The sequence below is a fragment of the Nicotiana tabacum genome, chromosome 14 (assembly GCF_000715075.1).
Source record: "Nicotiana tabacum cultivar K326 chromosome 14, ASM71507v2, whole genome shotgun sequence".
NCBI classification, from domain to species: domain Eukaryota; kingdom Viridiplantae; phylum Streptophyta; class Magnoliopsida; order Solanales; family Solanaceae; genus Nicotiana; species Nicotiana tabacum.
This window is the reverse complement of record NC_134093.1, coordinates 6665248-6689230: the sequence shown is the minus strand read 5'-3', so window position 1 is coordinate 6689230 and position 23983 is coordinate 6665248. Positions and strand designations below refer to the sequence as shown.

Here is a 23983-nt window from a genome sequence, read left to right as displayed (position 1 = left end):
GGTATTAGAGGAATTGAAGTGATACCTATCGATTCCATCACTGCTTCACACTCCAAAGGCAGATGAGAAACTTTACTTGTACTTGGCAGTATCGAAAATCACGGTAAGTGGTGTCCTAGTTCGAGAAGGGCAAGGTACAAAATTTTTCGTTTATTATATAAGTCGAACCTTAGGAGAAGCAGAAACTAGATATCCACATTTGGAGAAATTGACACTTGCACTGATAAGCGCCTCTAGAAAGTTAAGACCATACTTTCAATGTCACCCCATATGCGTATTAACCACTTACCCACTTCGTAATATTTTGCACAATCCCGAACTATCGGGCCGATTGGCCAAATGGGCCGTCGAACTCAGTGGGTACGATATCGAATATCAACCCCGGACGGCCATCAAGTCTCAAATTTTAGCGGACTTCATGGACGATTTCACGCAAACCCTCGTACTCGAAGTCGAAAAGGAACTCTTGTTAAAATCGGGTATATCATCAGGGGTATGGACCCTTTTCATAGACGATGCTTCGAATGTGAAGGGGTTCGGGATAGGCATCGTTTTGAAGCTGCCCACGGGTAGCACTATTAGGCAATCTATCAAAACTTCTAGGTTGACTAACAATGAGGCCGAGTACGAGGCCATGATTGCAGGTCTCTAGCTAGCTAAAAGCTTGGGAGCAGAAGTCATTGAAGCCAAGTGTGACTCTTTACTGGTGGTGAACCAAGTAAACAAAACCTTCGAAGTTCGAGAGGATAGAATGCAAAGGTATTTGGACAAGTTGCAGGTAACCTTGCACCGTTTCAAGGAATGGACTTTATAGCACGTACCTCAAGAACAAAACAGTGAGGCCGATGCACTTACAAATTTAGGGTCATCGGTCGAGGAAGATGAGATCAGCTCGGGGACTGTCATTCAACTCTCGAGATCCGTAATCGAGGAAGGTCATGCCGAGATAAACTCTACAAGCTTAACCTGGGATTGGAGGAATAAATATATTGAATACTTGAAGAACGGAAAGCTCCCATCGGACCCTAAAGAGTCGAGGGCCCTACGAACCAGAGCTGCTCGATTCACATTGGCTGAAGATGAAACATTATACAGAAGGACATTCGATGGACCGTTGGCAGTATGCTTAGGACCAGGAGACACCGATTATGTTCTACGAGAGGTCCATGAAGGCACTTGTGGGAACCACTCCGGTGCCGAATCACTGACTCACAAAATCATTAGAGTAGGATACTACTAGGGTAGCATGGAAAAAGACACTAAGGAGTTTGTTCGAAAATGTGATAAATGTCAAAGGTTTGCACTGATGATCCATCAGCCCGGAGAACAACTTCATTCAGTCCTATCCCCATGGCCATTCATGAAATGAGGGATGGATATTGTTTGCCCTCTACCATCGGCCCCAAGTAAAGCCAAGTTCATTTTATTTATGACTGGCTATTTCTCTAAATGGGTTAAAGCACAGGCGTTCGAGAAAGTGAGAGAGAAAGAGGTTATAGACTTCATCTGGGATCATATTGTATGTCGATTTGGGATACCTACCGAAATAGTGTGTGACAATGGAAAAAAATTTATCAACAACAAAATGACAAAATTCCTCGAAGACCACAAAATAAAAAGGATATTATCAACGTCGTATCACCCTAGTGGGAACAGACCGGCTGAATCGACGAACAAGACTATCATTCAAAACCTAAAGAAAAGGTTGAACGACGCTAAGGGGAAATGGAGAGAGATTCTACCCTAAGTCTTTTGGGCATATCGAACAACATCAAAATCCAGTACGGGGTCGACCCCGTTCTCCTTAGTGTATGGCTTTGAAGCCTTGATTCCAATCGAAGTCGGGGAACCCAATGCCAGGTTTTGTCATACAACATAAGAGTCAAATCACGAGGCTATAAATACTAGCCTCGAATTATTGGATAAAAATGAGAAGCCGCACTCGTTCGAATGGCTGCACAAAAGCAACGAATCGAAAGATACTACAATAGGAGAACCAACCCGCGCCACTTCAGAGTCGGGGACTTAGTCCTGAGGAAAGTCACCATCAACACTCGAGATCCTAATAAAGGGAAACTCGGCCCAAATTGGGAAGGACCCTACCAAGTCCTCGACATCATCGGAAAGGGATCTTATAAGCTCGGCACGATAGACGACGAACAACTGCCAAATAATTGGAACATATCGCTTCTCAAACGGTATTATTGCTAAGGTATGACTTTATTCCCTTTTTTCATTTATATATTCGACACTAACTCACTACAGGTGATCGATCGAATACATAGAAACCTTAGGTTTTAAAGCACGCGTTGCACTCTTTTTTCCTTAGATCGATTTTTGTTCCAAGTGGGTTTTTCCGGAAAGATTTTTAACGAGACAACAATTATGTGCTACCTGAGGACAATTCAATAGATCCAAGGTTTCTTTACAATCAACCTCGAATACTGGGGGGCATCAACCTCGGATGTTACACTTTCGAGGAAAATACTTCGTGTCAAAGGGTCTCGATAGAGAAACTTTGTAATGGGCCAAACGGTCGAATGAACCGTGTCCGTATAGATTAGTCTAGCCCCGATGGCAAAACATGTACGCATGTATAAATTATACAAAGAAGCATTCTTTTTATATCAAACATCTTGTGTCTCAAAGAAAAGTTTTTACTATACAAGTTCCATACTTATGATTTTATGAGAAATGGCTCAAGGGCCAAGTGTAAATATACCTCATACACTTGGGGACTGTTGTCGACGATCGACATATTCGAGTAATCTAAACTCGAATTCATAAGACCTCAAAGAGGCAGCCCTCGATCTATAGGCCAAGGCCATCATTCTCGGGGACTAACACTTCCAACAAGTTTGAAGTGTTATTGGGAAATAAGCCCAAGAGGCATACCCAAAGGCTACGGCCAAATTAAGGCGGCTCGGAGACGTCCGAATCCCACAATAAAAATAGGCCTTCGAATTCTTTGAAAAACCAGTTAAAAAAGGCTACCCTCGACAAGTAATCAAAAGGTCTTCGATAAAATCAGCCCTCGATAAACCTTAAGAGATATCAAATTATCTTAACACAAACGTGTTAAGGCACAAAAAACAAAAGGGTTTCAATCGACATCGAACCCTCAAAAAACCCAATGGGTAAAAAATGCGTGTTAAGGCATAAAGAATTTCTTTACTAAGTCGTTTAAGCCGAAAAAGGGAAAAAATAGCCATTTTTCAGAGGCCATATCGGCCCTATCTAAAAAGCCTAAGGGCCAATACACTTAGGGTTCGAGATTTTGTTCTCACTCAATTCAGACCTAAGGGTTCCACTATTACGAGCTCAAATGAAACTGACTTGAATATAGCTCGAGGATTCATCATTATTTGATATAAAACCTTAAGTGGTTTGTTACTGTGAGTTCGAAACTTACTCGAAATCGGCTATAAAAACAGTACAATTACGGCTTCGATCAAGGCATTCGAAATCAAAAGTCCGAGCATATTGTTGAGCTCGGGGACTCGTCCCCGCTTAACTAAAAAACCTAAGGATTTGTTATACTCTGAGTGCGAGCTATTGCTCACTCGATTATAGAGGCTACAACAACCCGATTGCAACAAAGTTTTCACAAGGCAAATGCAAAACAAAATTTATCATAAATAAGAAATTGGAGACGAAACAGAAAGAAAAGGAATCTTTCATATATGCAAAGTATCCTAAGTGCCTAGTCCGCCTTGGGAACCGCATCTTCGGGAGCTTCATATTCATCTTCTCCACTCCCGGATCTACTAGCAGAGTTTGATGGCGTCTCTCTCCTCTATAAGTTTTTTGAGATCAGCCTCACATCGGGCCAGCTTAGCCCGGTATTTAGAGGACACTTCTCGATGGAGTGTCGTAGCCTGTGCAGAAAGAAAGGAAATCAGACTTAAATAAATAAGAAGAAATGCAAGCATGGTAACATCATCGATCGCAAGTAAAACTCACTTGGTTCAGAAGCCGCCGAGCCTCATCAAAAATGAGTGATGCATCTAGGTCAGAAACATCATCGATTCCCGTAAAGCAGCCGCGAAATATATCATCCCTTTCGGGGGCCGTTCCCACATCGGAGGTCCCCATGGACCGGGCATCCCGAAACTGCCCCTCAGAGAACGTGGGGCCGGACGGTGAATCATCAATGCTAATTGCCCCAAGCGAGTCACTTGGGGCATTCTCTTCTCTTTGAAGGACCTCAGAACTAGACCCTTCGGGCACACCCGCCGATTGCTCATCACGGCAGAAGGCATCCTCAACACCCGATGACTCGGGGACTCTGCTCGGACCTTCCTCCGGGATCACCTCGGTCTGCGGCTGAACCTCTCCGACCGTCACCAGCTCAGCAGTTCTTGAAACTTCGATGCCTTCCCTCTTCCGAGCCACCAGCAGGCAGTCGGCATCTTCTCCCTCCTCGTATTCATCTCGTAGTGTTTGGACTACATCGGCAGGCAGAACGACGGGATCAGTCTTCGACTTTCGAGCTCTACTTTTCCTGGGCTTTGGGGTATCTGGTGGCGAGGCCCTTCTCCTTTTCTTGTCTTTGGTCGGCTTCGGGACCTCCTCTTCCCCGGGGGGAGGCAGCCTCTTGACGACATTATCTCTAAGACCTGTATGAGAAGAAATCAAGTTAAAAAGAAGTATTTCACAGGGAAAGCATCAAACACGGACATGGGAACTTACCATGATTTTTGGCCTCCCATCGACCCTTGGCCAAATCGCGCCACGAGCGCTCAGCATACGAAGAGGTTGAAACCAGTTGTCGAACCCAACCTGCAAGGTCCGAGACTACACCAGGAAACCAGGGGGAAGCTGCACCATAAAGAAGAATATAGATGAGAAGAGGTAGAGGAAACATAACAAGTAATCAAACAATATCGGTAACGTTCTACTTACACTTCATGTTCCATTCTTCGGGGAATGGCATCTTCTCGGCGGGGATTAAGTCGGAGGTCTTGACTCGGACAAACCGACACATCCATCATCGGTCCTTATCCTCGTCTATACTCGAGAACAGCACCTTCGTGTCCCGGCGCTGAAGCCTTATCAGTCCGCCCCAATAAAGACGGGGGTTGTATAGCCTAATGAGATGATCGAGGGTGAAAGATATCCCCTCAAACTTGCTCGAGAAGAATCTGAGCAAAATGACAATGCGCCAAAAAAGGGGTAGATCTGGCCTAGGGTTACCCGGTATTGCCGGCAGAAGTCGATTATGACAGGATCGACAGAACCCAGTGTGAAAGGGTAAGTATACACACATAAGAACCCATTCACATGAGTGGTGATGTCCTCCTCGGGGGTAGGAATCACCACCTATTTATTCTCCCAGTAGCAGTCTTTTTTCACTTGCTCGAGATCGCCTTCAGATATCGAACAGATGTATCTAGACATGGGCTCGCATCGGCTAGGAATCGAAGAGTGTTTTTTGACTTTAAAGTCGGAAGTAAGTTCACATGGCCCGGGAATGCACTCTTCGATACGTGGCTCTACCGGTGTTTTGTCACCGTCCGGCCGCGATGAAGAGGCCTTTTCTTCTTGAGGAATGGTCTTTGATGTTTTTGCCATTGCTATATGAGGTTTAAGGAAGAAGAAGGCGGACTTTGAGCTTTAATAAGAGATTGGCAAACGGAAACCGATAAAGTTGATGAATTTGAAGAGAATAGAAGAGCTTTTGAAGATTAGAAGAAGTTTGAAAGTAAAGTTTGAGAAGATTATGAAGGCGATCTATTTATAATAGCCACTTTGATGGTTTGAAAGCACTGGTGGCCGACCATCAACTGGCGTTAATTAATGATCTTGGGAACTGTGCAGACGCGACGCTTCAATCGCTTATGTCGCTTACGTCACGATGTTGACGTCATAATTTATCGAGGTATTAAATCGAAGTCTCAAATTCATTTCTTCTCGTTACACTCCAAAAAATGAGGGGACTATCTATATACGGTCGAAATCGGGCATACCCGATTTCGTTGGCAGGGGAGTTGCCTCGAGGGTAACCTCATAATAGATCGGGTTCGAGCTCGAAGATAGAACATCACGCCTAAAGATCGAAGTGTTCATTGAGATCGAGGCCAGCAACAATCGAGATCAAGCATGACTAACTTCGAGTAAGGCTTAATAACGGAATGACGAGATATCAGTAACCGGTCGAGGATCACGGCAGAAATCCCGGAACAGATCAAATCAAAGGGGTTATTAGTACCAATCATGGGATCTACTTTCGTTATTAGAGTTGTACCTTATTTAGGATTCCTCTATTATATAAATAGGTATCTCATTCACTTGTAAAGGGCAAATTATTATTCACTGATAAGAATATACACATACGTTGCTTTCTTTGTTTTACTTATTGTTCATCGCTGTTTGTTCCATCCTCTATTGTTCTTATTAGCTAACCTCAAAACTATCTCGAATCGAGGTCGAGACATTGTTTGCAGACCGGTTTGATTTATTTTATTGTCTCATTTATCTATTCAATTCGTTGTTTATCAATTGGTACTGGTTTGAATTACATATTCTTAAAATCACAATATAAGTTTAATTGTTACTCAATTTTTAGGGTAAACGTATTTCATATTTGATTGCCGGTATAAACTTATCCTCACACATTATCCTACCTTATCCCGCGTACCAAATGGTCAGAGTTAATCGTCATTATAGATAAATGTCCTACTCATTGCATCCGTAGTTTAATATTACATGAACACTATCAAATGTAACATCGAGATTTAGAAAATTAACTCCACAATTAAATTAATATATAAAATCCTCTCCACTTAAATAATGAGCGGTTTCCAATGAGGGAGGGTGGAGCACGCATAGGTTTTTTGACAATGAGATCTTTTTTGTTGGAATACGGAATTTGTTTAAGAGTAAATTCTATGTACAACGTAGAAAAGATTAAACTCCATTTGAATACTTAAAAGGCGTTTGCAGATAAATTTCTAAAGAAACATTAATTGATAGCCCTAAATATATAAAAAATAATTTTATATAACAAATTAAATGTATTAATAAATTAAAAATATTTATGTTTTCCTTCTATATAATTTTAAATATTTTAATGTTTAGGTTGAGATCTTCACATGATTTCCCTCTAGGTCCACGTGCTAGATTGTCATTATCTTGACAACTCAACCTCGTGTCATATAATAAGGCAGTAGATATCAAATGATATTTGACAAATTAAGAAGAAATATATGATGATAAGGTTAGTGATTAATTTGATTATCTCAAAGGTGTAGCTTTACGAGACATTTTCCTTATTTTCAAGAATATTAAACTATTTAGTTGAATATTTAAGTAGTGCCAACTACTCCCAGTATTATCCTATATTAAAATAATAATATTTCTTAGATACATTTCTTATATTTTCTAAAGGAGTTATAATCGCTAGATGAATTCAAAATTTAAATTTATTATGTGATCATACTTGAGAGCCTATCACATAATAAGTTGAAAAAAGAGTTGCAAAAGAATAAAGAAATGAATAAAATAAAATTAAGACGCATCATTGGCCGCCACAAGATAAATGCATCATTTTTAGGAGAGTAATGGACAAATACCGAAGGTGGCGAGGGTACTGCGCTCAACCAGTGCCCCTCAGACTTTTGATTTTATGGGTTGCGAGCAAAATATATGATCGTCTTTAATATATATACAATTATATATTCAAAGGATTTGCGAAAGTTAACAGAGTTCAATAATCCGTATTCCCGAAGCATTGGTCCGCCTTTGGTAATGGACATGATATGAACAAGAATAGGGGATATGGAAATCCTGCAAAGTTAGAGTGTATAAATGACTTTTTACTAAAAATATTTAGTATGAAATTTATGTATTTTTCCTACTTCTCACTTATCCCAAGATATTGGCTCAACAAAATGTTTTAGGAAAAAAGGAAAAAATAAAAAATAAAAAATAAAAAGGAAGAAGATATTTTTATGATGTGACAATGACACACTAATATTTCAGACATTTCGACTCCCGCAATAAGTCACGTCACACCTCCTTTTTTTTTTTTTTTTTGAGGGATAGAAAGTTTTTCCAATTAAAATGACATTAATCGAAATGAGATTATTTAATTTAGTTTAGAGTCGCCACTTGGAATAATTGTTATGGTGTCCCAAGTCACCGGTATATTTTAGAATCTCAAATCGAGGAGGTTGATTCTATTTTTGGTCCGCGAACACAGAAGACCGGGTAAGAAATTCTGTTAACCCGGGAGAAGGTGTGAGACACTTCCGAGTTTCGTGGTATTAGCACGGTCGCTTAAACATACCTGGCTTAATTAAATTGTTTTATTACTCATTTTTAAACCTATGTGCATTTACCTTTTTACCCGCTTTTAATTATGGTGTTATGGATTTAATCTTTAAAACGGATCACGTGTGCGTAAATCCGTTTTATTTTGGGCCGCTTAAAATTATGTCACGCGTACGTGTACATAATTAATCACGCTTTATTAATTATCAAGATTGTTTTGGCCAAAGTCGCGCGAACGTGTACTTTGATTTTATTTTTTCGGGAATCATAATCATGTCACGCGAACGTGTACATAATCACGATAGATTAATTAAAAGCGCTATAGGTTATGAAAATTACTATTATGAAAAAGTGTATTACTTTACTATTATTACAGTTTAGAGAATTATCTTCATTGCAAGTCATGGATGGGCGAATAGTAGCGGAGTTTTGGAGTTGGGCCAGCTCTGTAGGCCCAAATCTGCTTTCTTTCCTAAGAATTGAAATGAAACTCATTTTTCATTGTTCTTCACATCAATGTTTATATACTTAAGAGATTAAATTTTTATTAAACAAACTAAAATAATGATAGCTAAGATAATATTAATTCACGAGTCAAGAAATTAAAACAAAAGATCCAAACAACAAAACATCAACTAAGGGAACCAAATATCACGCCATTTTTCAAACAAAAAGAAATATACAGAAAGGGCCAAAAGAAACAAATCTTCCAAATAACAATATATATTATCTCAGACTTTAATGTTTAATCAAACAATTAATGATCTTAAAATTTCAATAAGTCATAAAGACAAGATCTGAAAAATAAAATACCTCTAGCGAATCAACTTTAGTCTCAGGACCATGGTGACCTCGATGAAGACAGAGATACAAAGTCAGAACCTTGTTACATTTATTAGGATACTTCAAAGGTGTTTTTAGGCTTGAATTTGGAGAATTTTTGAGTCTTAAACGGGGTGATGAATTGCTGCATTTTTCGAAAGAAAGAGGAAGAAAGAACGACATTAGTAGAAATTCCTTTAACGTAGAAGAAGAAAAATATTTTTCTCAATTCCCTCCTATCTTTGTTTTTTCTTCTTCTCCCCCTCTTTTCTCCTCACATTTCTCTTCTATTTATAGGGAAAATAAATTCAAGTTTTTTTCATATTTGTTTTATATTTTTTAATTTTTTAATTAAAATGAATCCCTACTTCCCATTTTTCTTTTTTTTAAAAATAAAATAATTCCCCACTTTCCTTTACTTTTATTTTTTTAATTTCCCACTTTTTTACTTTACTTTTTTATTTTTCACTTATTTTATTTTCTTTTTTTTTTTAATTTCCACTTTTTTTTTTTTTACTTTTTTAAAAGATTTTCACCTACCTTTACTTTCATTTTTTAATTCCAACATTCTTTTACTTTTTATTTTTTAAAATTTTCACATTCTTTTACTTTTATTTTTAAAATTTTTCACTTTCTTTTACTTTTTTAAAAAAACAATTTCCACCTACTTTTACTTTTACTTTTTAATTCCATACTTCTACTTTTCCTGTTTTATATTCCCATCCGAAATTTAAAAAATATTTAATTTTTTTTGGGTTTTTTAAATTTATTTTATTTTAAAATAAAGATAAAAATAAAAATAAAAATAATATTAATAGTAATAATTGTCGTTTTAAATTATTTTTAATTCTTACCCTATATATATAAAAAATGTAACAAAACTAAAAAATATATTAAATTTTTAAAAATATTTACATAGCAGAAGGTGATAAAAATTAAAATATAGTAAAAAAATTAGGTGCTCACAGCTGCCCCTCCATGCTTGGAAAGATGAAGAGTTTTCAGGCAAAGGTTAGGTGAGTCATGTGACTAATTTTTTACCAAACCGTTATTGAAAAGGAAAAGAAATAAAAGATAGGGTGCAACCGAGTCCTGGTTTTGGACAACCTACATATCCCGGGTTATAGGGAAATCAGGTCACATGTAGTTCAAGGAGAATGGTGGAGTGAGTTGAGGAGTCGAGTGAGGTTCCGTCGAGGCTCCAGTCCGCGGTCCTGCTATTATAAAAAAGAAACTAAACAAGCCTATCATCTATGAGTTACAAGATTCCTATCTATGAGTCTTCTGAAACTTGATCTTGAGTCTTGAATGGTTCTTCATGCAGACTCTGATCTAAACCTTGATGCTCGCTAATTGTAGGTGCTAGTTCATTGTTCTATAGCTTCTTCTAATCAAAACGGGACTCCAATGCTGGTGGCTTCAGTCATGTCTTAAGCATTCTACATATTTTCAACTACTTTTGCATTTTGGATTCACATATTTTTTCTTTTCTTTTATTCTGAATTGAGACTTCTTCTTTTGGCCATCTCGAACCCTGTGCCTCGAGGTAAAACCTACCCAGACACCAAAATAAATAAACAAATAAAATTTTTCTGCCCCAGTTTGCACTAGAAAATTTTCGTGAGTTATTGTAACAAAATTCTAAACTACTTTTTTATTGAAATCAATAAAAGGTCGGGAATGGTGTACCCAAAAAAAATAGAGACTAGGGAATGGAGACCCTATGTCTAAAATGAAAGAAACTAGGGAGTGAAAACCCTATATTGAAAAAGCGACTAAGGATTGGTGTACCCTGTTACTGTTAAGGAAATGTAACCAGGGGTTGATACCCTGTCTTATGAAAAAAGAATGTAATCAGGGGTTGGTACCCTGTATTATTGAAAAGAATGTAGTCATGGGATGACGTCCTGTATTACTAAAAGAAAATGTAACCAGGGGATGACACCCCCGAAAAAGAAATGTAACCAGGGGTTGGTGCCTTATATTACTGAAATAAAACTGAATCCCCTAGGCGAAAAGGTTCTACCTGGGTTAAACTGCGAAAAGCGAGCCTGGGCGAATAGTACTTTTACCCGAAATATGACTTGGATCCCCCAAGGCGAAAAGTTTCTACCTGAGTTAAACTACGTAAAACAACCTGAGCGAAGAGTACTTCTACCCGGAACTATTTGTTGGATCCCCCTAGGCAAAAAAGTTCTACCTGGGTTAAGTTACGTAAAACAACCTGAGCGAAAAGTACTTTTACCCGGAACTATGAGTTGGATCCCCTAGGCGAAAAGGTTCTGCCTAGGTTAAGCTACGAAAAACAACCTGAGCGAAGAGTACTTCTACCCGGAACTATGAGATGGATCCCCCTAGGCGAAAAGGTTCTACCTGGGTTAAGCTACGAAAAATAGCCTGGGCAAAGAGTACTTCTACCCGGAACTATGAGCTGGATCCCCCTAGGCGAAAAGGTTCCACTTGGGTTAAGCTATGTAAAACATCCTGAGCGAATAGTACTTCAACCCGGAACTATAAGTTGGATCCCCCTAGGCGAAAAGGTTCTACCTGGGTTAAGATACGTAAAACAACCTGAGCAAAGAGTACTTCTACCCAAAAACAATGAGCTGGATCCCCTAGACGAAAAGGTTCTACCTGGGTTAAGCTACGAAAAATAGCCTGGGCGTAGAGTACTTCTACCCGGAACTATGAGCTGGATTCCCCTAGGCGAAAAGGTTCTACCTGGGTTAAGCTACGTAAAACATCTTGAGCAAATAGTACTTATACTCGAAACTATGAGCTGGATCCCCCTAGGCGAAAAGGTTCTACCTGGGTTAAGCTACGTAAAACAACCTGGGCGAAGAGTACTTCTACCCGGAACTATGAGTTGGATCCCCCTAGGCGAAAGGGTTCTACCTGGGTTAAGCTACGTAAAACATCCTGAGTGAAGAGTATTTCTACCCGAAACTATGAGGTGGATCACCCTAGGCGAAAAGGTTCTACCTGGGTTAAGCTACGTAAAACAACCTGAGCGAAGAGTACTTCTACCCGGAAACTATGAGCTGGATCCCCTTAGGTGAAAAGGTTCTACCTAGGTTAAGCTACGAAAAACATCTTGAGCGAAGAGTACTTCTACCCGGAACTATGAGCTGGATCCCCTAGGCGAAAAGGTTCTACCTGGGTTAAGCTACGTAAAACAACCTGAGCGAAGAGTACTTCTACCCGGAAACTATGAGCTGGATCCCCCTAGGTGAAAAGGTTCTACCTGGGTTAAGCTACGAAAAACAGCCTGGGCGAAGAGTACTTCTACCTGGAACTATGAGCTGGATCCCCCTAGGCGAAAATGTTCTACCTAGGTTAAGCTACGAAAAATAGCCTGGGCGAAGAGTACTTCTACCCAGAACTATGAGCTGGAACCCCTAGGCAAAAAGGTTCTACCTGGGTTAAGCTACGTAAATAATCTGTAATAGTGATGTATGCTGAAAATAAAAGAAAATAGAGATTTTGCGAAACTCACCTTTGGTGACATTCGTCCTTTAGGAATCGTCATTCTGCACTGCTTTGTTCCTGCTTTAAACAAAGAAAAAATGTGAGTTTTAAAAGTGATGGTCGGTTTGTGGCCTTGATGTCTTTGGCATCTTGGCTTTGTGCCCTTCTTCTTTTGATGATGATTTCAACCTGCCACTAGATGTTTCGTGAATACCACTTGCGTTTCTGGCCCCGAAGAGACTTTGACTTTTCAAGCTTTTACATGACGGTTGGTCGCGTGGGACTTAACCTTTTCAACTTTATTTTGCCTTTATGGCATTTCACTTTCGACTTATTTCCTCCAAAACTTTCAATTTCAGAGCATTGGGGAACCTTTGACTTTTTAAACTTTGCTAAAATGGTTAGCCACTTGGGACTTAACCTATTCAACTTCATTTTGCATTGTAGGCATTTTCAATTTGATTTCCTCCTTACAAGAGTTTTTGCTTTCTAAGCATCGGCCTCTATGGCCAGTCGGGGTCGACTTGATGCTCTTGTCGAATCTGGGTGCCTTTTTTGCATATTAGCTTGTATCAAACGAGAGCTCCGTAAATCAGTCTTGCCATCCCTTATTTGCCTTAGTTTTTGGAACATAGTTAGACTGAAAGGGATTCAAAGAACAACAAACAATGGAATGGACAATGAATTTAGACAAGAGGTATCCCTTTCGGGGAAAGGAAAGAAGGACTTATCTTGAGTACATGCGGACTTCAATGAACATGACATTCCTTGGGCTGGACGCATGATCTTTGTAAACCGTCCGACCCTTAAAAATTCATCATAACTTTTGCCTCGAAACCGAGAAACTTTGCCCGGGATTATGTCGATACTAGTGACTGTGAGGATCCTCTACTCGATCAGTAGTGCCCTTTGCGAGTTTTCACTAGCCGACCTCTCTCATTTCTCTTCTCACCATTGCCTTATAGTGCTCTTTACGAGTTTTCACTAACAAGACTCTCTTATTTTAGTTTCTTTACTCCCCATCGCCTTATTGTGTCCGTGAGGGTTTTCACCAATAAGACCCTCTCATTTTATTTCTCTCATTTTGGTTGCATCAGATCCAAGTGACTGTATCCTCCAACTTTGAACATTCTCGTTTATTGATCGGAAGGACTTGAAAAGTATTTAGGTAAAAAAAGATTTGGATTGAATTACAACTTTGGAACCTTTCAGGCAAAACCATCCCCAAACCATTATAACATCTGCCCCAGTTTCAACTTTTGGGGGAATGTGAATTTTTATTTTGGTGTGACTGAACCTTAGAGAGAGGCTGCCTACGTATCCTTTCAGAATCAAGTCAAATGTAGTTCAAGGTAACATGAACTATTTTTTTCTTCTTTTATCTTTCTGTCTATTTTGTTTTGTTTCTCTTTCCTTTTTCTTTTTTTTTTCTTTCTTGGTTTTTTTTCTTTTCAATAACTCCTTCAGGTTCCAAAGAGGGTAGTCAAAAAAAGGTAATCGGCTCAAAGGGTTGGCAAAAAGGGTTAATGGTATTTGGGTAGCGAGAATGAAAGCCTTTGTTATCCCAATCTAAGATCATTAAAGGTGCGTGAAGGGTCAAACATAATACCTTTTTGACTACATCAATTTGGAGCCAATTTCCTTTAGCTTCTTCATGATGCGGGAGTATACATCTCAGAACGAGTTGCCCCACTTTAAATTTTCTTGGCCACACTTTCTTGTTGTAGGCACTAGCCAGTCTTTGGTGGTACAACTGCCCGTGACAAACTGCAGCCAATCGCTTTTCATCAATCAGTATCAATTGTTCCAATCGATTCTTGACCCAATCTTTATCCTCAATCTTGGTTTCAATAATGATCCGAAGAGAGGGAATTTCAACTTCTTTTGATTTCATTCGGACTTGGACATGGCCTACTGGTCCAATTCTTTATTTATTTTCTCACAAGCCTTATCTTTAACCCATTCTGCTTCTTGATTCATTATTTCGAGGTCTGACATCATTTTAGGATCTAGGCATGAAGTTCGCAAGCATGTCATGTCATTAAAATCTGCATTAACAGAACTAAAAAAGAGAATAAAAAAGGTGACAAGATTAAGAAAAGAGACATTCAATGAAATATTAATTTCATTTGATTTGATTTTTAATTTTTTTTTTAAAGATAGAAGAGTTTACATCAGAAAATAAGACAATAAAAGTAAAACGTCCAGATTACACCCTAAAATAATCCGGACGCAAAAAAGATAGCAAGACCGGCTACCGGGAGTCCCTTTTGACAAATAACTTTTCAAGTTTGACGCCCGTTTTTAGGTTTCTCTTCTGCTGCGGCAATGGCTACCGTGGCTTTCAGTGCTGGATCATCAAGTCTTCAAATGCCTTTTTGAGGGTCCAACAGTCCTTTGTATCATGTCCCACTGCTCCAGAGTGGTATTCACATCTAGCATTAGCTTGGTGCGAGGGGTACTCGGGGTTCGGCTGGTTCGGGGCCACTAGCTGCAGCAGACCTAGCCTGATTAGCTTTTGGAACAAGCTTGAATATGATTCACCAACAGGGGCAAACTGATTCCATCTCCAGAGGCTCTTTTTTTTTGAATTTGTTTTTTGATTTTTTTTCATATCTTGATTTCTTTTTCTTTCTCTTTTTGTTGTTTTTCGCTCTTTGTTTTTTCTGTTATTTTTTGTCACTCTTTTCTTTATTTTTAACTCAATGTTTTTTTCGATTTATTTTTTCACTCAATTTGTTTATGGCTATGCTCGAATCCGATGGGGATTGCCTACGTATCATGACGCCGCATGAATCAGATCATTACGTAGTTCAGAAAGATCGAGAATAAACTGACCCATTTTTTATTTTTATTTTTATTTTTATATAAAGACTTTTAAATATTATTATTATTTTGAGTTTTTTTTTCTTTTTATAGAATTTTGAATTTTTTTAAAGAAGGAATTCTAAAGAAGGAAGAAAATATTTTGGATTTTGATTTGAATTTTGTTTTGTTCTTTTGTTTTTCGAATGCAAGACTTTGGAAAATAAGGAAAATATTTTTGGATTTAATTTATTTTTTTAGGATTTTCTAAGGAAAGAATTCTAAGAAGGAATTAAGGAAAGGGAAAATATTTTTTATTTTATTTTAAAATTGGGGTCGGAACCGATGAGGTTTCCCTATGTATCTCACATCCGGTGAGAATCAGACCCGCGTAATTCGGTCAATATTTCAGGAATGGGATGACACTTTTATTTTTGGGAAAAATTTAATCTTATTTTATAATAATCGTTTTGGGGTAAATTATTTAGAGGGTTTTTGGATTTTCAAATACCAAGATTTTTTGAAAATCGGGTAAATTTTCTCTCTCTTATTTTCTTTCTTCTGATTTTCTCTCAATTCTTATTTTTATGTTTTTGAAATCGGTCAACATGAACTAACTGAATCAATATAATGTACATGTAGCACATAAGGTGCATCAGGATGGTCTTGTAATTATCGGGTACACCTGTCCTAGACGGACCCAACCCATATGTTGAGTCCCCAAAGTCAAATGCACGTGATGCAAACAAACGTTCCTACTAGGGATCCGACACGAGGCTATGTTATTCTAGGTTTAAAATCCTGGGAGGGAATGTTTTAGACCTGACTTACCCAAGCGGACAGCTCGAGCCGAGGTGGGGGCAACGTACCGGGAGCATGAAAGTGTACCTGGCCTAGTTACTGATCCAGCCTCATTCTATTTGATATGACCTCTAATAGAAAAGTGGGTCACGCGCACGTGTGCACCATAAATTCAGAAGACTCAGAAGAGAGGCGTAAGAAAGCAGTATATATAGTTCAAATAATATCAAAGCGGTAAATGAGCGGCAATTAGCACATTAGGCCCACAAATACAGTAATATCAACAATCAAGAAAGCCAAGTATAGATCACATTACAAGCTCGAATTCTGAACCCTGAACCAAAAGTTTTGGGTTCTTGTCCCCAGCAGAGTCACCAGAGCTGTCACACCTCTTTTTTGCCGAGGGATAGGGAATTTTTTTTTAATTAAAGTGACATTAATCGAAATGAGATTATTTAATTTAGTTTAGAGTCGCCACTTGGAATAATTGTTATGGTGTCCCAAGTCACCGGTTTATTTTAGAATCCCAAATCGAGGAAGTTGACTCTATTTTTGGTCCGCGAATACAAAAGACCGGGTAATAAATTCTGTTTAATCGGGAGAAGGTGTGAGATACTCCCGAGTTCCGGGGTATTAGCACGGTCGCTTTAATTATACCTGGCTTAATTAAATTATTTTATTACTCATTTTTAAACTTATGTACATTTACCTTTTTACCCGCTTTTAATTATTGCGTTATGGATTTAATCTTTGAAACGGATCACGTGTGCGTAAATCCGTTTTATTTTAGGGAGCTTAAAATTATGTCACGCGTATGTGTACACAATTAATCACGATTTATTAATTATCAAGATTGTTTTGGCCAAAGTCGGGCGAACGCGTACTTTGATTTTATTTTTTCGGGAATCGTAATCATGTCACGCGAATGTGTACATAATCACGATAGATTAATTAAAAGCGCTATAGGTTATGAAAATTACTATTATGAAAAAGTGTATTACTTTACTATTATTACAGTTTAGAGAATTATCTTCATTGCAAGTCATGGATGGGCGAATAGTAGCGGAGTTTTGGAGTTGGGCCAGCTCTGTAGGCCCAAATCTGCTTTCTTTCCTAAGAATTGGAACGAAACTCATTTTTCATTGTTCTTCACATCAATGTTTATATACTTAAGAGATTAAATTTTTATTAAACAAACTAAAATAATGATAGCTAAGATAATATTAATTCACAAGTCAAGAAATTAAAACAAAAGATCCAAACAACAAAACATCAACTAAGGGAACCAAATATCACGCCATTTTTCAAACAAAAAGAAATATACAGAAAGGGCCAAAAGAAACAAATCTTCCAAATAACAATATATATTATCCCAGGCTTTAATGTTTAATCAAACAATTAATGATCTTAAAATTTCAATAAGTCATAAAGACAAGATCTGAAAAATAAAATACCTCTAGCAAATCAACTTTATTCTCAGGACCGTGGTGACCTCGACGAAGACGGAGATACAAAGTCGGAACCTTGTTACATTTATTAGGATACTTCAAAGGTGTTTTTAGGCTTGAATTTGGAGAATTTTTGAGTCTTAAACGGGGTGATGAATTGCTAGATTTTTCGAAAGAAAGAGTGAAATAGAACGACACGATTAGAAATTCCCTTAATGTAGAAGAAGAAAAATATTTCTCTCAATTCCCTCCTCTCTTTTTCTCTTCCTATCCCCTCTTTTCTTATCATATTTCTCTTCTATTTATAGAAAAATAAATTTCAGAATTTTTTCAGAATATTTTTATTTTTTCTATTTTTTAATTAAAAAGAATTCTCACTTCCCATTTTTCTTTTTTTAAAAATAAAAATAATAATTCCCCACTTTCCTTTACTTTTATTATTTTAATTTCTCACTTTTTTTACTTTACTTTTTTTATTTTCCACTTATTTTACTTTTATTTTTTTTTAATTTCCACTTTCTTTTATTTTTTTTAAAAAAATTTCACCGACCTTTACTTTTATTTTTTAATTCCAACTTTTTTTTACTTTTCATTTTTTAAAATTTCCACATTCTTTACTTTTATTTTAAAAAAATTTCACTTTCTTTTACTTTAAAAAAATAATTTTCACCTACTTTTACTTTTACTTTTTAATTCCATACTTCTACTTTTTCTATTTTTTATTCCCATCCGAAATTTAAAAAATATTTAATTTTTTTTCTGATTTTTTAATTTATTTTATTTTAAAATAAACATAAAAATAAAATTAATATTAATAGTAATAATTGAACTTTTAAATTATTTTTAATTCTTACCCTATATATAAAAGAAAAGTATAACAAAGCTTAAAAAAATATAGTATTAAAGTTCTAAGAATATTTACATAGTAGAAGGTGATAAAAATTCAAATATAGTCAAAAATTAGGTGCTCACAAGTCATAATATACCTAGCTAGCATTAGTCCTTTAGTAAAAGTTAATGATAGGTTATAAGTATCTTGTTTTATGTTTTGATGATCTAACAAACTTAATGTCAAGAACCAGATAAGGAACCTGATACACATTCTTAAGCATGTGAAAATAACCAGACTTAAGCTTGAGAGGTTCATTAGTCTTTCAGAAGCTAAAGAATCAACAAAGAGAACAGATGGACATCAGTTCCCCTGGTGATCGTACCAGTCAACCCTCCAACAGCTGGAAAGTGGCTGCCTGCACACGTAGCAGTACAACACAGTGCAGTAGTCAACTCCATTGGGAAGGATTTTGTACCCAAGTTGCTTACATCATTCAAGTGATGTCATCAATGTTATATTAACATTAAACCAAAGACAAAACATCACTTGAACACTTCGAGAATTCACTCAAGCACTACCACAGTGATTGATCATCCAGAAAACGATTCTCAAGTGCATCAAGAACAAAGAACAATACTGCTACGGACCAGTTTCCCATATCAAGTTATTATATGTCCTTAGTTGAGTTGCACCTTTGTCAAAGTTCTTACTTGTAATTCCTACTTAGCTTACTTAGAAGCATTGTGTAGGAAACTCTTTGTAAATCATAAACCCTTGCGTTTGTATCTTGGCTAGAGTTAGTCGAGTTGTAAAGTCTTTGTAATAAAGGTATTACAAAGTGGCTTGTAATAGGATTGTTACAAGTTAGTGAGGGATTAAGAAGTTAATTTTTAGGTTACAATAGGTTGTAATCTAAAAGTTTTCTCAGTAGTAAAATTGAAATCTTACAAGGATAGGTCGTGATTTTTAATCCCGTGAGCTGGGAATTTTTCACGTAAAAACTCTCAGTGTCATTTACTTACTATGTGTGTGCATAATGTGTGGAAACTAATAGAGAATCTGATTTTTTATATAGTTTGGTGGACCCTCGAATTCTATCGGTTAGAAAGTATTTGACAAAACAATATTATCGTAAAAACTTGATGTAGATATATAGGAACCGTCAAGATAGCCCTTCGCCGTGATTTGTCGTCACTTAAAAATCGTATTTCTTATAGTGAAGGTAACAAGAATACCAAATTATGAAATTTCAAGTGCAACATTTTTATTTTAATTATTAAATGAGAACGATAGTTTTCACTTTGAACAATGAGTTTTCCTAGAAAATTCTTCTTTCAAAAAAATAGTTAAAATTTTGGTTGTTCACGTCTTATACTTAATCTTTTTCTCTCATTTTATCTTCAACATAAATTCACCATGTGTCATACGTCGAGATTGCTTTGAAGACCTAGTCTGATCTTGACAAAGAAAAGGATATTTTAGAAAAATATTGGATATTGTTTTTAAATTGGTTGACTACTACTATTTGTCAAAGAATCCAAAGCCATCCAAGCATTAATTGTTCATTAAAACTTTGCCAAACAAATAAAATGAAGAATTGCGTAAATGTTTTTAAAAAAATAGATCAGTGAAAAAGTCTATACATTTTAAATAGCATCATGTCCTAGCTCTTGTTGTAGTTAATAAAACTTTAGCCAAGCTTCCACTGATGGAAACATACTCCAGGCATTAGTTGATTAACTGCAAATTTGACTAAAAAGGACTTTGCTATTCACATAACCTATATTGGGGAAACTACAATTGCATTTCAAGTATATCTTGTAATTAAGGTCCACACCTTTTAAGCTATATATGATTTCCATAAGTTAAATTACGATTGAGCGTATTATAAAAATCTTTTAAATGCACATATTCCTTTTAGAGATAATAGAATGTGATTTTTATGACACGGTTAATAATTTACTTCATTTTCAAATAGCGCTAACTTCTTTGGTAACGCAACAAATATACTCTTTACCTAATATATAACACAACAAAGTTGCCTAATTTCAAGAACAAAAGGAAATTAAATACCAAATGTATTAGGTGTTCTTTGAAATTTGAGGACTAATAACATTATTTCTTTACTTCAAGGACCAAGAGACGTGACTACCCAAAATAATATATCAGTTAGAAAAAATAAATAATATATCTGTCTTAGCTATTTGTATAAAATATTCCATAAAAATATGGAATTGTTACATTAATAGTCCACCAGATTCAACATTAATAGAACCAGATTCAACATTAATAGAACTAGCAACTTCGGATATTGAATACTTAAATCAAATAATAACTTTCTTCTTCATAATTATGCTAACTTTCATTTTGCCGTCAAAACGAATTAAACCCAATCCAGTCCAACCCAAGTGGACTACAGAAATTTTATATCAAATGTTACTGTTATGACAAGCTTAAGATTACAAAATATAATTTTTTGTCATTTTTTTAGTTAAAGTTTTTCCGAGTTTAATTATGTCAAATAAATTGAAACGACGCCAAATGGTAGCCACTGATATCAGTTGTGAACTTTCCAGCTTTCCGCGAGCAGCTTCTAACCGTTTCTTCATTTCTTCTAATGACTTTGGTTTACAAAAATCTTCTTCCCCAAAATATATTGTTTCCCAATTCTTCAAATATTTCTTGTAGGCGAAAACCAACTTTAGAAAGAGGAGCTGGAAAAAGACTGCAAATTGTGAATTCCCAAAATAAGAAGAAATGTTTGAGGTGCAATACTCTTTATAAAGACAAAGATAATTCCCCTATTACCTGCTCTTTCCACGGCCACACTAATGGTAGTTATCATCTCCCATTTCTTGATTTTTCTGCTTCCCTTTGTTTCTATTTTCTCTATATAAAGAATATAAGTGTTATGAGTTATGTTTCTTGGTAGGAAATAAAAATGGTTAGAAATAGCTGAATAATAAGTACTTTCCAGGTTTCGGAAAGACTTTGGAGTGAATTAACTTAGTTTAATTATCGAAAATTTAAGTTGTAAGAGTTGATCAAAGTTTTATAAAAACTTTCGCGTAAACGACTATTGGTGATTTGATGGCATGCTTTGGAACTTCACTTTTGTCCAAAAGTTTGCCTTTTGTCGTCTGAAGGAATCATTTTGTCCCTTATAATAGGGCACATAAAGTGATTGCTCAAAATAATCCTTTCAAATTAGTGTTGCCTATATTACATGTAAAAGGGGTATTTCGGTGCACTAAGCCCACGCTATGTATGTGATCCGGAGAAGAGCCCGGACCACTAAGCTCCTGATGCAGTCTTACCCTGTATTTCTGCAAAAAATTATTTCCAATTAGGTGCTCGATTCACTTTATTTTATTCTTCCCTTGTTTTTGTGTTGCATCGCCAGCTTAAATATATGCGTCTTATCAGAAGTTTCTAGTTACCAATTAGGTGCTCGATTCACTTTATTTATTTATTTTTTTCCAAAATGGAAAAGCTTATCTGGTTACCTATGCTCAAGCTCTTCAAAAATGTTATTGCATGTGTATCGGATCTTCCAACGTTCGAAAATATCGGAGGATCAGACACAAGTGCGACAGCATTTTAGAGGGTCCAAGCAGCGTAGCTGGTTATGGCTCTGCATATTTATGGGGAAGTTGAGCAGCATAAGAAGTCCTAAGGTCTTCTAGTAAAAGAAGTTTTTAGTTTGTCGCATTGATTTTGCTAATACTTCTTCAAAGTATATATTTTAAAGAATCAATGAACCTCGCTCGCCTCAGTAAGAAGCTCGTCTTATCCCCCTTTTGCCTCTTTCATTTGAAAATGGAATAAGTGAAAGTAAAGTGTTAAGTAGATGAATTTGGAATATAGAAAAAAGGGGATAATGTTAAACAGAATTAATAATTATGAGGCAGAGTGTTCAGGCAACTACCCCTAGAATTCAGATATTTCTTTGTACATTATTAGAAAACAGTTCAGGCAACTAATTATATATTTCCAACCAACATATAAGTTATAGATGAGCAAGTCGGAGGAGGATAAGACGTTTGGGTTGTATAGCGTCAAGTAACATGTTCTCATCTGAAGGAAAACAGTTGTGTTGAATCTGCTGCAATTTTGTATGCCAGAAGCTGAAAAAAGAACTTTGAAGTGATTGAGGTTATTAGAGAAAACTGGAAATGTATGTGAAGAAGAAAGAGGAACGAACATAGATAGAGAGAATAGGTTTAGGGAAAAATAGGAGCATGAGAGTTTCCGGGGTAGTCCGCTGCTATATTGCTCATACTCTAAAAAATGTTGTTGCACCCGTGTTGGAACCTCAAAAAAGGTACTACTTTTGGAGGATCCGAGACACAACCGACGGTATTTTTGAAGAGTACGAGCAATATAGGTCTACCGTACATTTGGATATCTAGAATTGCCACCGTCTGCGTTCTGGTTTGGTCTGGAGCTATAGCCATAGGTTTAGGTGAATACCATTGTTTGAGTTACCACGATGTCCTGCCATTTATCTTTAAGTTGCGGAGCTATGTACATTTTGCTTTAAAAATGTCGCAGGATACGGGATACGTGTCAGATCCTACTAAAGTGGTATATTTTTGAAGGATCTGAGAGAGGTGCAACTGCATTTTTGGAAAGTTCGAGCAACATAAATAGTAGGTTTAGGTGAATTAGTTGAGTTGCCACGATGTCCTGTCATTTTCCCTGAATGGTATAGTATGCTTTTATCTAGATAAGTGACTGTTGTCCTTATCACACATGATAACAACAACATAACCCAGTATAATCCCACAAGTGTGGTCTGAAGAGAGCAGTGTGTACGCAGACCTTATTACACAAGATCAAATTAATTATTTGAAAAATCTTCCTTTATATGGACCATTTCCCTTAATCCTAGTACCGTTGCTTTCATTTCCTATTTCGTTGCTGAATCTTTTAGTTTAAGAGTACAAAAATATGATTTTTTTGAAGTGAATAGAAGGCATTTCTCAGTAGTGTTTACTGTGGCAAATTAATCAGTTGTGTGAGATTGATGCATGATTAGTGAGTCACTTGACTTTCTAGCTTCTATTCGTTAATTTCTTTCGCTGCTATTCAAACTTTGATCATCTTATCCATATGGATGTGTTGAGAAAGGTGTTATATAAGAGTAGATTAGGGGTGCTTATCGGGCGAATCGGGCGGATAATTACGTTTAACGGTTCGGCTTAATGGTTATCGGATTATAAATGGAGTAATTCGCTAGCCATCCAATAAGACAACGGACGGATTGGTATCAGATTAATAATTATCGGGTGGCTTATCGGCTAAACCAAATAGAAATTTTTTGAACAATCATTCAATCAATATTAATCAATTTCAAATCAATACTAAATTTTTAATATCATCTAAGACCTAACCAAACGATATTTTTTAATTGAAGAGTCTTCAAGACTATGCATACTGTCATACACGTATTAACCAAATTTTTAATACTATCAAGACTGCTCATAGAGACATACACGTATTATTAATTGAGATTTCGATTTTTCGACTT

At 36.6% G+C, this 23983-nt stretch overlaps 1 long non-coding RNA gene across 1 annotated transcript; it reads right to left on the bottom strand.

Annotated features, from left to right (window-relative positions):
* Positions 1 to 21114: 21114 nt before the first annotated feature.
* Positions 21115 to 21702, bottom strand: LOC142169123 (uncharacterized). The gene is made up of 2 exons (XR_012698864.1): positions 21259 to 21702; positions 21115 to 21164 (listed from the first exon to the last, which is right to left on the bottom strand). It is a non-coding gene; the product is annotated as an uncharacterized LOC142169123 (long non-coding RNA).
* Positions 21703 to 23983: the final 2281 nt, after the last annotated feature.